The following is a 12420-nucleotide window of genomic DNA, read 5'->3' as shown; positions in this document are numbered from 1 at the left end:
GAAATGGAGAGAGAACCAAAAAATGTAATGTGGTCATACCCCCTGCATGCTAGGGTGGCTGGGGAATGGCTCTGTTGCATGCTTCCATTCTCTGGTAGAGTAAGGAATACCCTTCCTAAGACCACAACATCAAAAGTCTGGATCAGCTGGGTGGGAGCGAGGGTGAGACTAAGGGATAGTCACTCTCTGCAACTACAACACTATTCCTGTACCTTTCTGCAAGGAATTTTTGGCATAAATGTTTAATCATCCCTCCATCTTGTATTCACTCCTCAGGAGGGAGACTGTTTAAGGCAGCTACTGGCAGAGAACCTAAATACAGAAACACAGCTCCTAAGAACAACAGGACTTCTTCCTGTAGACCTCTAGACAAAGAGTAAGACACCCTAGCATCTCTGCCACTCTGTGAGGGAAAGGCATATGTCTCCAACCAACAAAACTATCCTAAAAATTAAGCAGATTTTCCCACCCCCATGGAAGGGATATAATATTTGTCTAACTCCTTAATAAACAATTAATTTTAAGAAGGGGATCAACAGATTAAATCAGGGCTGTCCAGCTGGCAGTCCACGAGACGTTAACATGTGGCCACAGGCTCCAGCCCGCCTGGCCACAACTACCCCCACTGCTGATGCAGGGTTTCTAGGGCAGGGCAGCACAGCAGGAGGGCAGAGAGGCAGAAACAGGTAATCCATACTGTAAGTGCATGAAACTATGTATAAATTCTATAAAGGGGCAGGAGGAAAATACCCTTTCCAAAAGACTCTTTCTTCATTTTTCTTTCAGCCCAATCCAACACAGCAGGAACAAAGAGTGTATTATCTCTGAATCCACTTACATCTAAAGTCTCAAAATTTGCATTTAGCAAAGACAGAACTGATAAAGACATTTTTGTAACAGGGATAAATATAGCAAGTCACACAGTGGGAACACTGACTTGTATGGTCACAAACAAATCTTTTAAAATACTTACTAATTATTTTTGGACTACTTTATGGGATATAATATATTTACAGATGACAACTCATAATGGAAATTATAATTACAAATCTTGGAATTTTCCTCTAAATATATTAATAAGGGTAGACAAGTCACAGAATAACATAAAATAAGCATTCTACAATAAAGGAAGAAAATCTCTGGAATGCCAATAAGCTAGTCAGATGTAAACTCTATTGTACACTGCATGCATTTTTAATAAGTACTGTTTCTTTTACTGAAGATTATTTGGTATGTTTTAACTGTCAGACAAAAAATGAATGAACAAATGAGAAAAGGAAAGAGTTGGTTCCTCTGCACCACCAAAAGGCATTGCAAACCATTGTTTAGCATTCCCCGTTCCCCCCCAAAATAAAAAAAAATAAAGAGAACCTTGTAAAAAGCATAAGAAACCAAACCAAAAAAATCAAAACAGTAGTTTTATCCTGTAAAGGAATGAAATAAAGATTTTATAGAGTCCACTAGGGACTTAACTACCACTACTGACTTTCACATGAAAGTGGTCAGTAGTGCAGCAATGGTTGCCTGTATAAAGCTCTAATACAGACCGCTTAACTCAAATTTCATCATAACTACTTCATATTGCGAGACAGAATAATGGGTTGGTCCAAAAAAAAAACAAAAAAAAAATCCTTAGGTCAGAGCAAAATGCAGTCCAAGAATGCACAAAGTTTAGAGATTCTTTCCACAATTAGAGTCAGGAAGGTACAAGCTATACATAAGGAGTACTATTTACAATAAAATAGCTTCTAATTTATTAGTAGAACAGGATAACACAGAATATATTTATAGTACTCTACTTCTGAAAAGGTTTACAACAGTGTGTACATGTAAAGATTTATTGAACCCCCTCTCAGGATTAAATACTATGGATTCTAGTTTTCACTCGCACTCTCTGGTGGCCAAGCTTACTTTATATATTCGGGAGCATGCCACCACATACAGTATTTACAAAATCTAATGCTATGCTTAGGTCCTTAGTCCACCCTTTCAGATTTTACCTGGGAAAAAGACATTCAACTATTATGAGAACTGAGCCTTGCATGCAAGTGAAATCAGTTAGGAATTGGCTGACTATTGTGACCAACAATCCTTGAAACAGACACTGGAGTATTGCAGTCTAATTAGAAGTCCTCTCCTCCACCCTCCCTGCCCAAAGAGTCTCAGGCAAAGAAATTCCCAGAACTCTCAAACAGATTTTAGTCCCCAAAGCAGAAAAGAGGAGGTGTTCCGGGAGACGAATGGAAGAGGGCAAGAGAGGCAGAAAACCAGCCATCTCCGAGTGATTTACAGCTAAAACTCACATGACAGGCACATATCCTGAGGATAAACAATATCTATCTTGTCCTTTCTAATACAAAAACCTAGTCTAACATTTAAGTGACCTACACTACAGAAGAGGCTCTCTGATATGAACAGACAAGAACTTCTTCCCCATCCTCATTTTCCAGCGGTCTCAGAAATGAATTATTTCTGTGGTTGTTCTGAATTAGTTAAATCTGCCTTCTGCCAGCCTTCAGACTAACACAGTTAGCTGCCTCTCTGATCATCATGGTAGTCGTTAATGGGCAAGCAGCAGACTCAAATTATTATCATTTCAGTTTTGCCTACTTCCTCTCCACAAGCTACCTAATGGAATGGATGGTATTACTATCTGCAGAAAATTTCCCTCCTCACCCTTCAACCCATTCCTGCAAAACACCAATGACCACAAGGAATCAAGGAAGTCACTGCTCCATTTGCCTTCCGGCTACGCTAGCCAAAGCTTGTCCCAGGTGCAAATGCAAGGCTGTTCAGAATCCTATTCATGACAGGCATTATCCACCTTAGCAAGTCTCCTCACATACAACAAAATAAAATCCAAGACGCTATTTTTTCATGTACATATGTGAAAATAGGTATTGTTCCATGCTGTATAAAATAGCTTCATATTCAAGGGGAGAAGGGGGGAAAGGGGAACAACAACAAAAGAAAGACTTTTTTTAACTTTGTTTTTTAGATTGAAGGCATACAGGCAAGGTTACAAAGAAGCGACCTGATGCTAATTTACAGTGACATAGGAAGTCAGAATAGTACTCATGTAATCACTTCCCATTCTTTTTTGCTCAACTCCACAGATGCCAGAGTTAATCTATGCAATAAATTATTCATGCTCTCCTTCCGTTAAGGTTCTTAACTCGCTACAAAACAGTAACAACTCATCAACACAAATGTGCTTAATGCCAGAAAAAGATGATTTAGCATGCACCTAAGCAATTAATTAGTTGTACCGCGTTAAGACAAAGTTACAGCATTACAAAGAGGCGTTAAAAATGACAGCAAAAGGCAAAGCTACATTTTTTCAAGGGTCTTATCAAACATACTAAAAAATAAACTCTGAAGAAACTGTCAACAATTCAAAACAAGCAGATAATTTAAATTGCAAGAAAAAACAATTAGATGGTATTCATCCCTTAACTTTAAAAACATTAAGAATGAGGTGGTTTAACTGAAAATAATTGTGCAATATTTCATTGCAATCAAATCCTATATCAGAAAACTGAAAAAAACAGCTATCATTAAAAACAATCTAATAGCAATAACTCTTAGAATTACACACCTACAAGGACTGCAGCAATGACCTTTATTCTCTTTGACTTCCCCCCTTATTCTCTAAAGGACCCGAGTGTCGCTTATTCCCGCCTTCCAATATAAATAATGTTTTATCAATCGTTTCTGCATCCTTAGGTATTTGCTCTCTGAATTCCCAAATTACTCTCCAAATTTGAACTCTTCCAATTTCCTTTATACATTTTAATTACTATAGTTTTATGGTTCTTTCTCTACTTATCCAAGATAATTTTGGGGGCTGAACAAATACGTTTACTTAATTGGAGAAAATCATCTTCTTTTACTGCTACTTTTTTATTTAGGGATAGCCTACATTTAGTTTTTCTGACCCATGGTGTGTACAGTGATTTAGTTCCATCAATGCAAAGCCCAAAAAGAAAAGTGGTTAAATCAACTTAACATGGTTTTGCTCAATTCTCTCATTCCCCAACTTAAGATAAAAGGAAGAAGTGCAGTTCAGACAAAATGTAAGTGTGTGTGTGTAAATATATATATGTATATGTGTGTGTGTGTATACACACACACACACACACACACACACACACACACACATATATACACACACACACACACACACACACACACACACATATATACATATACACACACACATACACACACCCCCTTGAGTAGACAAAGCCATGCCGATAGAAGGGTTTTTGTTGGCTTAGCTTATGTTGTTTAGAGACCTGGTGTACCTACGCTGGCTTAAAAAATATGTTCTGTATATGCATATGCTACATTTTGTACTTGAATGTTCTCTCAGCGTCTCTGTGACAATTGCAGCAGCAGAGACTCTGTAGTGTAGACACTAGACTGGCCCTCTGTGTCCTGTTAGGTAGGGGAGGTTAGGACTAGAAATTAAAGCAGTTGGTTGTTTGCACTGTCCTTTAATTATTGATAAATGGTGATTGGTGTTTCTCTGCTTTCCTAAGTGCAGCATAACCTGTGCTTTATCTAACCCCCTGGAATCATATAGCAAACTACATAAGAACAGAATACTTATCAAACCATACTCATATGGATATATCAAATTAATAAAATATTACTGATTTTTTCTACATCCTTATACCAACCCCAGAAAACACAGAAATCATGATTACCCCTCAGGGCCTGTATAAGAACTTGCACTGATGAAACAAATTAATTTGTATGCGCTACGGAACTACTGTTGTGTGTGTGTGTGTGTGTGTGTGTGTGTGTGTGTGTGTGTGTGCGCGCGCGCGTGTGTGTGCGTGCGCGCACACACGCATATCTTTTCTGCTTTGGGGACTAAAATCTGTTTGAGAGTTCTGGGAATTTCTTTGCCTGAGACTCTTTGGGCAGGGAGGGTGGAGGAGAGGACTTCTGTGTTTAAGTAACTTCTGAGGTTGGTATAAGGATGTAGAAAAAAATCTGTAATATTTTATTAATTTGATATATCCATATGAGTATGGTTTGATATGTATTCTGTTCTTATGTAGTTTGCTATATGATTCCAGGGGGTTAGATAAAGCACAGGTTATGCTGCATAAGCAGAGAAACACCAAACACCATTTATCAATAATTTATCAATAATTAAAGGACAGTGCAAACAACCAACTGCTTTAATTTCTAGTCCTAACCTCCCCTACCTAACAGGACACAGAGGGCCTGTCTAGTGTCTACAACTACAGAGTCTCTGCTGCTGCAACTGTCACAGAGACGCTGAGAGAACTTTCAAGTACAAAATGTAGCATATGCATATACAAAACATTTTTAAGTCAGCGTAGTTACACCAGGTCTCTAAACAACATAAGCTAAGCCAACAAAAATCCTCCTATCAGCATGGCTTTGTCTACTCAAGGGGGTTTACTGATACAGCTATGTCAATGAGGAGAATATGATTTTCTTTACATACACCGAGCCAAAACAATTAAGCCAGCAAAACTTTGTAGTGTAGACGCAGTCATGAATGAGTTCAACCAGGTTCAAAGACATACAAGAAGAGATAAGACTTTGGGGGTTAGATAAAAAGGTTTCCATTTTAGAATGGAATAAAGAGCAGCAGGGCTGGCTGGGATGCAGATAGGCTGCACACCAAATTAAGCCCACCAGTTAGACTAGGCACCATCCATCTGGCTCATGGAGAAAAAAAGGTTCAGCATCATTGGTCTAGAACAAGCTGGCTTAAGATACAATTTTGTTGGTTGTCAAGAAATTGCTTCCTCAAACAGTAACCTAATCCGACAGTGTAGTTAGTATATGGTGGGTCCAAATCATCCAATACTGTTGTTTTATTAGATTTATTCACAACTCTGATCTGTCTCAACACTATCATGATTCCTATGTAATGCTATTAGCGTGTTCTTGTGACGAGTCTAATGCATTATACTTCAGTCATGTCCAATAAAAAGGAATGTAACAAGAGCTATGTTTTTGATCTGCTGTCTAATCAGAATTACATATGATTTACATATTTGTGTTCAACAATATGACAAAGCAATGTTTTGCAATCCTGCCTACTTAATGATGAGTCAGACAGGTTCTGCCACGCTTACTCACAAAGAATAAAACCTAACCACTTCAAGCAATCTTGTCTTCACTAAAACTACTTGCAGAGTAAGATACTATTCAACATGAGGAAGTGGGGAAGGGCAGGAGAGACGTAGTTCTTTTCTCATGTTTGGGGTAAGAGGCAGTTCTTTGAATGAATAATACGCCATCACTTTCCCACCCCTCCCCAAGCAAGTATTTCTAATGTATAGATAAACATTTTATTTCTGACTCAGCAAATATGAAAACAAAGCAGCAGGGCATGAAGCCTGTTAAATCCCACCAAATAATCAAAACCTCCTCTTACAAAAAAAATGATTACACTACTATCTATTGCCAATGGATATTCAATACAAGACCAGTCTATATTATTTGCTTATTCTGGCAGCAGTCCCTCAATACAAGGATGACAGTTTTCCAGTAGATAAAGAAGTCATGGATGAGTCTGGAGGCTACTGAAGAGGCCCATCCAAAATCTTCATGTTTGACTGCACACATTGCATACAGTTCCAGAAGACTGCTCTTCAAGGTATCCTTGAATCTCTTCTTCTACCCACCCCTAGAAAGGTAACCATTGTTGAGTTGGGAGTACAGGACCTGTTTCAGTAGCCGATTGTCAGGCACCTTATGACCTATCCTGTCCAATGGAGCTGTTGTTATATAAACATGGCTTCAGCTTTGGTGGGGTTTGCTTGAACTAGAACACTAGAATTCATTCTTCTGTCCTTCCAACTGACATGGAGGATTTTCCAAAGACATCGCTGACGATAACATTCCAAGGCTTTCTGGTGTTTCCGATATGCTTATTTAAGATTTTCAATTTGCTTACTTAAGATTAATGTAAATAATAAATAGTAGCAGTCACAGGCTGTTATTCTCTAGCCTCCAGCAACACCTAGTTTACTGGTAGCTTATACAATGATTTCTTAAACTATGGATCATATTAGGCATCAATATATCTGAATTCTATTTCTGGCTCAGGGTGACAGTAGCATCTAGTGCTTGCCATCACCACAGCCATGCACACCATTTGGCAGCAATATCCTGATAGGTAGTTTTGCTCTGGATGGGACTAGGAGACCTACTGTCCAGTCCTAAGCTCTGCTAAAAACAAATTTGGTGCAATATCTCTGTTTGCCCTTCTTTAAAAATAAGAGGGGAACCGATAAAGATGTTAGGCCAAGTTTCGTAATGACTTTTAGCGCGCAAAATTAGAAGCATCAGCAAGAAGAACAAATGAGACAGAACACTTGGTTTGTCCTCATTCTTAATCTTGCCTGTCTAAACAAGGGTTTGCTCTTGTATGTTGTCTAATGCTTAGCTCTCTGGGGCTAAGAAACATGCCCAATGCAAATGGAAGGGTAAAAATTTTTGGCAGTAAGTCTCTAAAAAGTCTACCAAGCATATGCCAATGGCAATTTTCTAAAGATATGTAACAAACAAATCTGAGTATATTTATATGAGAAAAGCAAAATGAACCTCACTGATACCAAAACTTCAGCCCAAATAGTTAGTTAAGCAAAATGATAAGCAAATGAAAAGGAACTTATGATGGAAAACAATGAAAGATCTTTGCACCGGTACTACCAGCTTTACCTATCATTCTAAAGGTGAATCCCTTGGAAGATAAACAAAGAGAATGAAAATAATCATATTTATTTAAAGCACGACTGTCCATCTGGCAGCCTGAGAGGAGTTAAAGTGCAGGCCATAGGCTCCCACCCAGCTATCACTCCCCGTATTACCAGGAATTAACAAATCAGATATTAGGAAGAAATGAAATCAGCTCTTCATGTATTTTCCCAGGAGTACAGACAGATTTACTATTTAATTCTAATGCTTTGGACTTAAGTCCTTTGTAGGTCTCTAGTTTAATGGGGTCATCTTGCACTCAGTTAAGGGCATACTACAATAACCAAGTATGAGGGCAGTTGTTACAGTATATGGCAATCTGTCAACATAAAATGTACATGCAAGTGCTTGGAATGTCAATAACGAACTAGCAAGTGACAGACAATTTTATTTTATGCTGGGTCCTCTTGCACGGCAAAAAAAAAAATTGTCCATGTAACCTCAGCAATTCCAGATATGTTGTAGGGAATGTTATGCATAAAGATATGTCCTCTATTTGAACTGGAAAAGCAGGATGACTGAATCCATTGTTTTTGTACATTGCACACACAGTGCAGCAGTCAGAAAAAAAGATGTACAACTTAGATTGTGAAATGTTATTTTTTTTTGTTAAGAATCTTGCATATTGGTGATTACATACATGACAAATAAACAAACCATGAACAAATCGTATTTTATATAAACTGTACTTGGGTTTATTTTCCAAATGTGTGGCAATGTCTCTTGCATACTAAGGCACATACTGCAGTGTATAAGTAACTAGACATTCAAGATGAGAATCCATTTCAGCACCCTGTCACTGAATTTTTACTGAGAGACAGAGGAAGGCAGCACAGGATGACACTTTACAGACAAACTGGTTCAGAATGGAATTAATTTTTCATAGATGACCTCAAACGCTATGAATGGATTGAGAGATAGGGGAAGAGAACTATTTGTTTTCAAGTTATGTAGAGATTGGGGAAGTGCGTACTTGCAAAGTGTTATTAAACTTTGAAGTCTGGCTGACACTGATGCTTGCATGTATTGAAGACGAGAAGAAAGAATGGAAGGGAGGTCAGAGAATGTTTGATTAGGTCAGTCTCAGTGAAGAGAGCAATTGATAAGCAACTTCAAATGAATAGCAAAGCCCTGTTTGGTGTAACACTGGATCAAGATCAATGGCATCAGGAATCGAGTTCAGAAGCTGGACCCAATCTGAGCCATTAATAGATCTGTGACATATGTACTAAGTAGGGAGGGCAGAAACAGAAGGGCCGTACTACCTCCAGCTGGAGGTTATCCAGTGTACTTGAAAGTGATTTTTTTCTGCTTTCAGAGGGGTAAGGGAGTAAGTTTAACATTTTCTTCTACTATGGAGTTTATCTAAAAATTGGTGATTTTCTTTTTAAAAATACATAAATTTAAATAACGTTTTCCCTTATGAAAAATATACTTGTTTAAATTATATACAACTTAAATATAAAATATTTTAAGTAAAGGACTAAACTTGTTACAGTACCCTAAACTATTAAAATAAAAAAGTAAATATACTGGTTCCATAATCAAAAACTTTCAGTTGCAGGCTTTTCTATATAAAGAAAAATAGATTTCATTTCTTCCTAATGAAATATCTGATTTGTTAATTCCTGGTAATGCAGGGAGTGATAGCTGGATAGGAGCCTGCGGCCTGCACTTTAACCCCTTTTGTGAAAAAAAGGCACCTTTGTGCTTTTCTATATAAAGAAAAAATTAGGGGGAAAAGCATCTAAGTTCTGAGGTCAAACATCCAACTTCTTGAGACAAAACAGGTCAGATGCTGCATTAAGGGCTTGATCTTCTGGGGGACCCACACTCGTACTGCTAGATATAAGAAACTGGCAAAGTCACCTCAGGTACTGGGACCTGCTCAGACACCATCATGTATTTCAGGATCAGCCACTGAGCACACCTGGTTCATCATACACCTATTTTAATGCAGCTGCTTGATACAAATCATGAACAAATAGTAAATCATAGAAAAGAAGCAAATCTATCATTCACCATTTCCTAACACAGCAATGCAAGAATTTGAGGTGAATAAGAATTTGAAAAAATATATTTTAAGTAATTATGCAAGTTTAATGTATAACTGCATAATCTACTCATTAAATTCAGTGCAAAGCCATATCTATATACACATATCTAGATCTAGATATGTCTACTTGTTACCAATCAGTGAGAATGTACCACTCTAGAAAATAACTGGGAAAAAAGAAAAACATTATTTAAATCAATTATTTAAATAAAAACTTTCCACTGTGGAACTTAAAACATGAATTCAACTTGCTTTGATTTAAAGCAATGTACCTTGTTCTAAAATGCAAGGCTGCCTGTATATGTGCTATGCGGGTGGGGGGGTCATTTTAATTAGAGTAGTTCTCAGAGAGCCACTTTAATTAAAATGCCTCATTGTCGCATGTATTGAGCCCCCACAGATTTAAAAGTGGTCATGGGATGCATTATCTAAACCTCATTCAGCAAGATTTAGATAAAGTGCCCCTGCAGCCATTTTAAAATGTACAGGGGTTTATACATGCAACAGTGAGGCCACACTGGAGCATTCAAATTAGAAGGTGGAGCAGACTCAATTAATCAAGTCTGCTCTATCACATTCTAATTAGAACATGAACCAGCACATGTATAGGCAGCCCAGGTTACTCCACCTGGGCCCATGGGAACCTGCAATGCACTCTCAATTCTATTCTATTCCAAGTGCAAGCGTACAATGACTACCCATTTTGGTTCTGGCTCTACTTCAGTATGCTACTCAGAATACTTTAAGCTGTGTAAATGATTCAGTATCTATTACCTAGAGGGGGAAGAACCCCACCTTGCTCCCCTGTTCTGAGTTTTTTGTATTTTGGGGGGGGTTTGCAAGAAAAAAAAGCTTGTGGCCTTTGGAACACAGCATAAGATGCATCTGTTTTAGGAGGAATGAAGGATAATTTTGTTGTTTTTTTTAGTTTAAAAAACTTCAGTAACAGGCAAAAGTTTAGAAAAAGTAGCAAAGGGCAGGAATAATTTTAAAAAATATATACAGATCTGTTTGAGTTTTTCCATTGTTTTTCTATAGGGACTGATAGCTTTTCGCTAAAGAAAATGAAAAAGTATTTCATCATTCTATACCATGTTTCAGCTTACTGAATATATCTAATCACTTTAAAGGTTCTATAGAATAGATGTGTTGTTTTGTATATATTACATTTATAATAGTAAAGTTTGTTATATGTATTACAGAGAACAAAAAGACAGGCTGCATTCTTACAGAGTGAGTCCTACATAGAAAGTTTTAAAAAATCTCTCAAAAATCTGCATAAGCTTCACTTAAATGTTAACTCTATTTGGTACTTGGTCGCTAGGGAATGCCTATTATATTTGGAAGATTAAATGGATGTGACAAAGCTGTCCTTTGTGTTATATATATACATATACACACACACACACACACACACACACACACGTATATACATGTATATATGTATTTGTGTGACAAAAACACAAATATATTGGAAGAGCTTCTCAAAATCTCTATTTATATTTGCAAACCAGAAAATAAAACAATCCTATGTTTCTGATCATTTTTCCTCCTCTTTTGTGGGAGAGGAGTAACTTAGTGACAGAGCATATCAGTGTGGGGACAGGAAAAAATACTGCAGTTTAAAAAAATTATGCATTATCACATCAAAATGGCAGACTTATTTGTATTTGGCAGATTCATTTCCTTTTTTTTTTTCTTTATGACTAAACACTCTGTGAGGGGTTATTTAATTTTTTTAACTAGCTTTACCATAACAATTACAGTAAAACTATAGTCATTCAGATGCCCGTATCTTCCAAATCCATGCTTCTAATAAGAAACTCATCTCTCAACCAGTAAATAATTTAAGAAATAAGTTAGGAACCACAGGGGAAGAAAAGCAGCACATTAATTTTCCTTTTGGCTCTACCTAAGGAGGGATATGGTATCCCAAGAACCACACTGCTGCCCTTGATTATGCTATTCTAGTTACATAAATGTGTCAGATGAGAAACAGACCACAAACCTTTCATGACTGGAATGGTCTGATGACCACAGAATATATTGCCATGCCTCACTGCCCCTTGCTCCTGCTTCTCTGGCCAGTTTTCAGTTGGCACATGACAACATGCCTATTTAAGCCAATTTGAATTCAGTAAATATGGTGACCATGGCTTTTAAGAGGTGCACTTAATCCTTTAGGCTAAGCACAGACATTTGGGGAGGTTAAACTGGGTTCAAAATGGCCAGCTGGTGCCGACCTTACATTTACAGACCTGGTATCAGTGACCGGCAATCAGTCTAAACCTGTAACTGTATAGAAGTTCCATCCACACAAACCGGTCTAAAAATTGCAGAACCCAGTTTAAGATAAACCTGGAACCACGTATTTCAGATGTATCTGATTTAGGTCAAAATGGTGCATGGAACTTCCGTCCACTTCCCTGGACAGCCCCAGAGCTGGGAAAACCCAGCCACTGGCCACAGCACCAGGGCTGCTCTTTTCACCCCATCCTCCCCCTCAACTTGTCTGCTTTTTACTCCCCCCCCACCCAGGTCATGCCTCCCCTCCCATTCCTCGTGGGTCGTGCCTGCTCTCCCCATCCCATCTGCAGGTTGTGCCTGCC

General features: G+C 38.0%; 1 protein-coding gene across 1 annotated transcript in view; it reads right to left on the bottom strand.

Annotated features, from left to right (window-relative positions):
- The window catches only part of LRCH1 (leucine rich repeats and calponin homology domain containing 1), a 125321-nt gene that overhangs the window by 112493 nt on the left and 408 nt on the right, over nucleotides 1-12420 (bottom strand). The window lies entirely within an intron of this gene.

The sequence above is a fragment of the Alligator sinensis genome, unplaced genomic scaffold, assembly GCF_000455745.1.
Source record: "Alligator sinensis unplaced genomic scaffold, ASM45574v1 scaffold110_1, whole genome shotgun sequence".
NCBI lineage: Eukaryota > Metazoa > Chordata > Crocodylia > Alligatoridae > Alligator > Alligator sinensis.
This window is presented reverse-complemented; position numbering and strand designations above follow the sequence as displayed.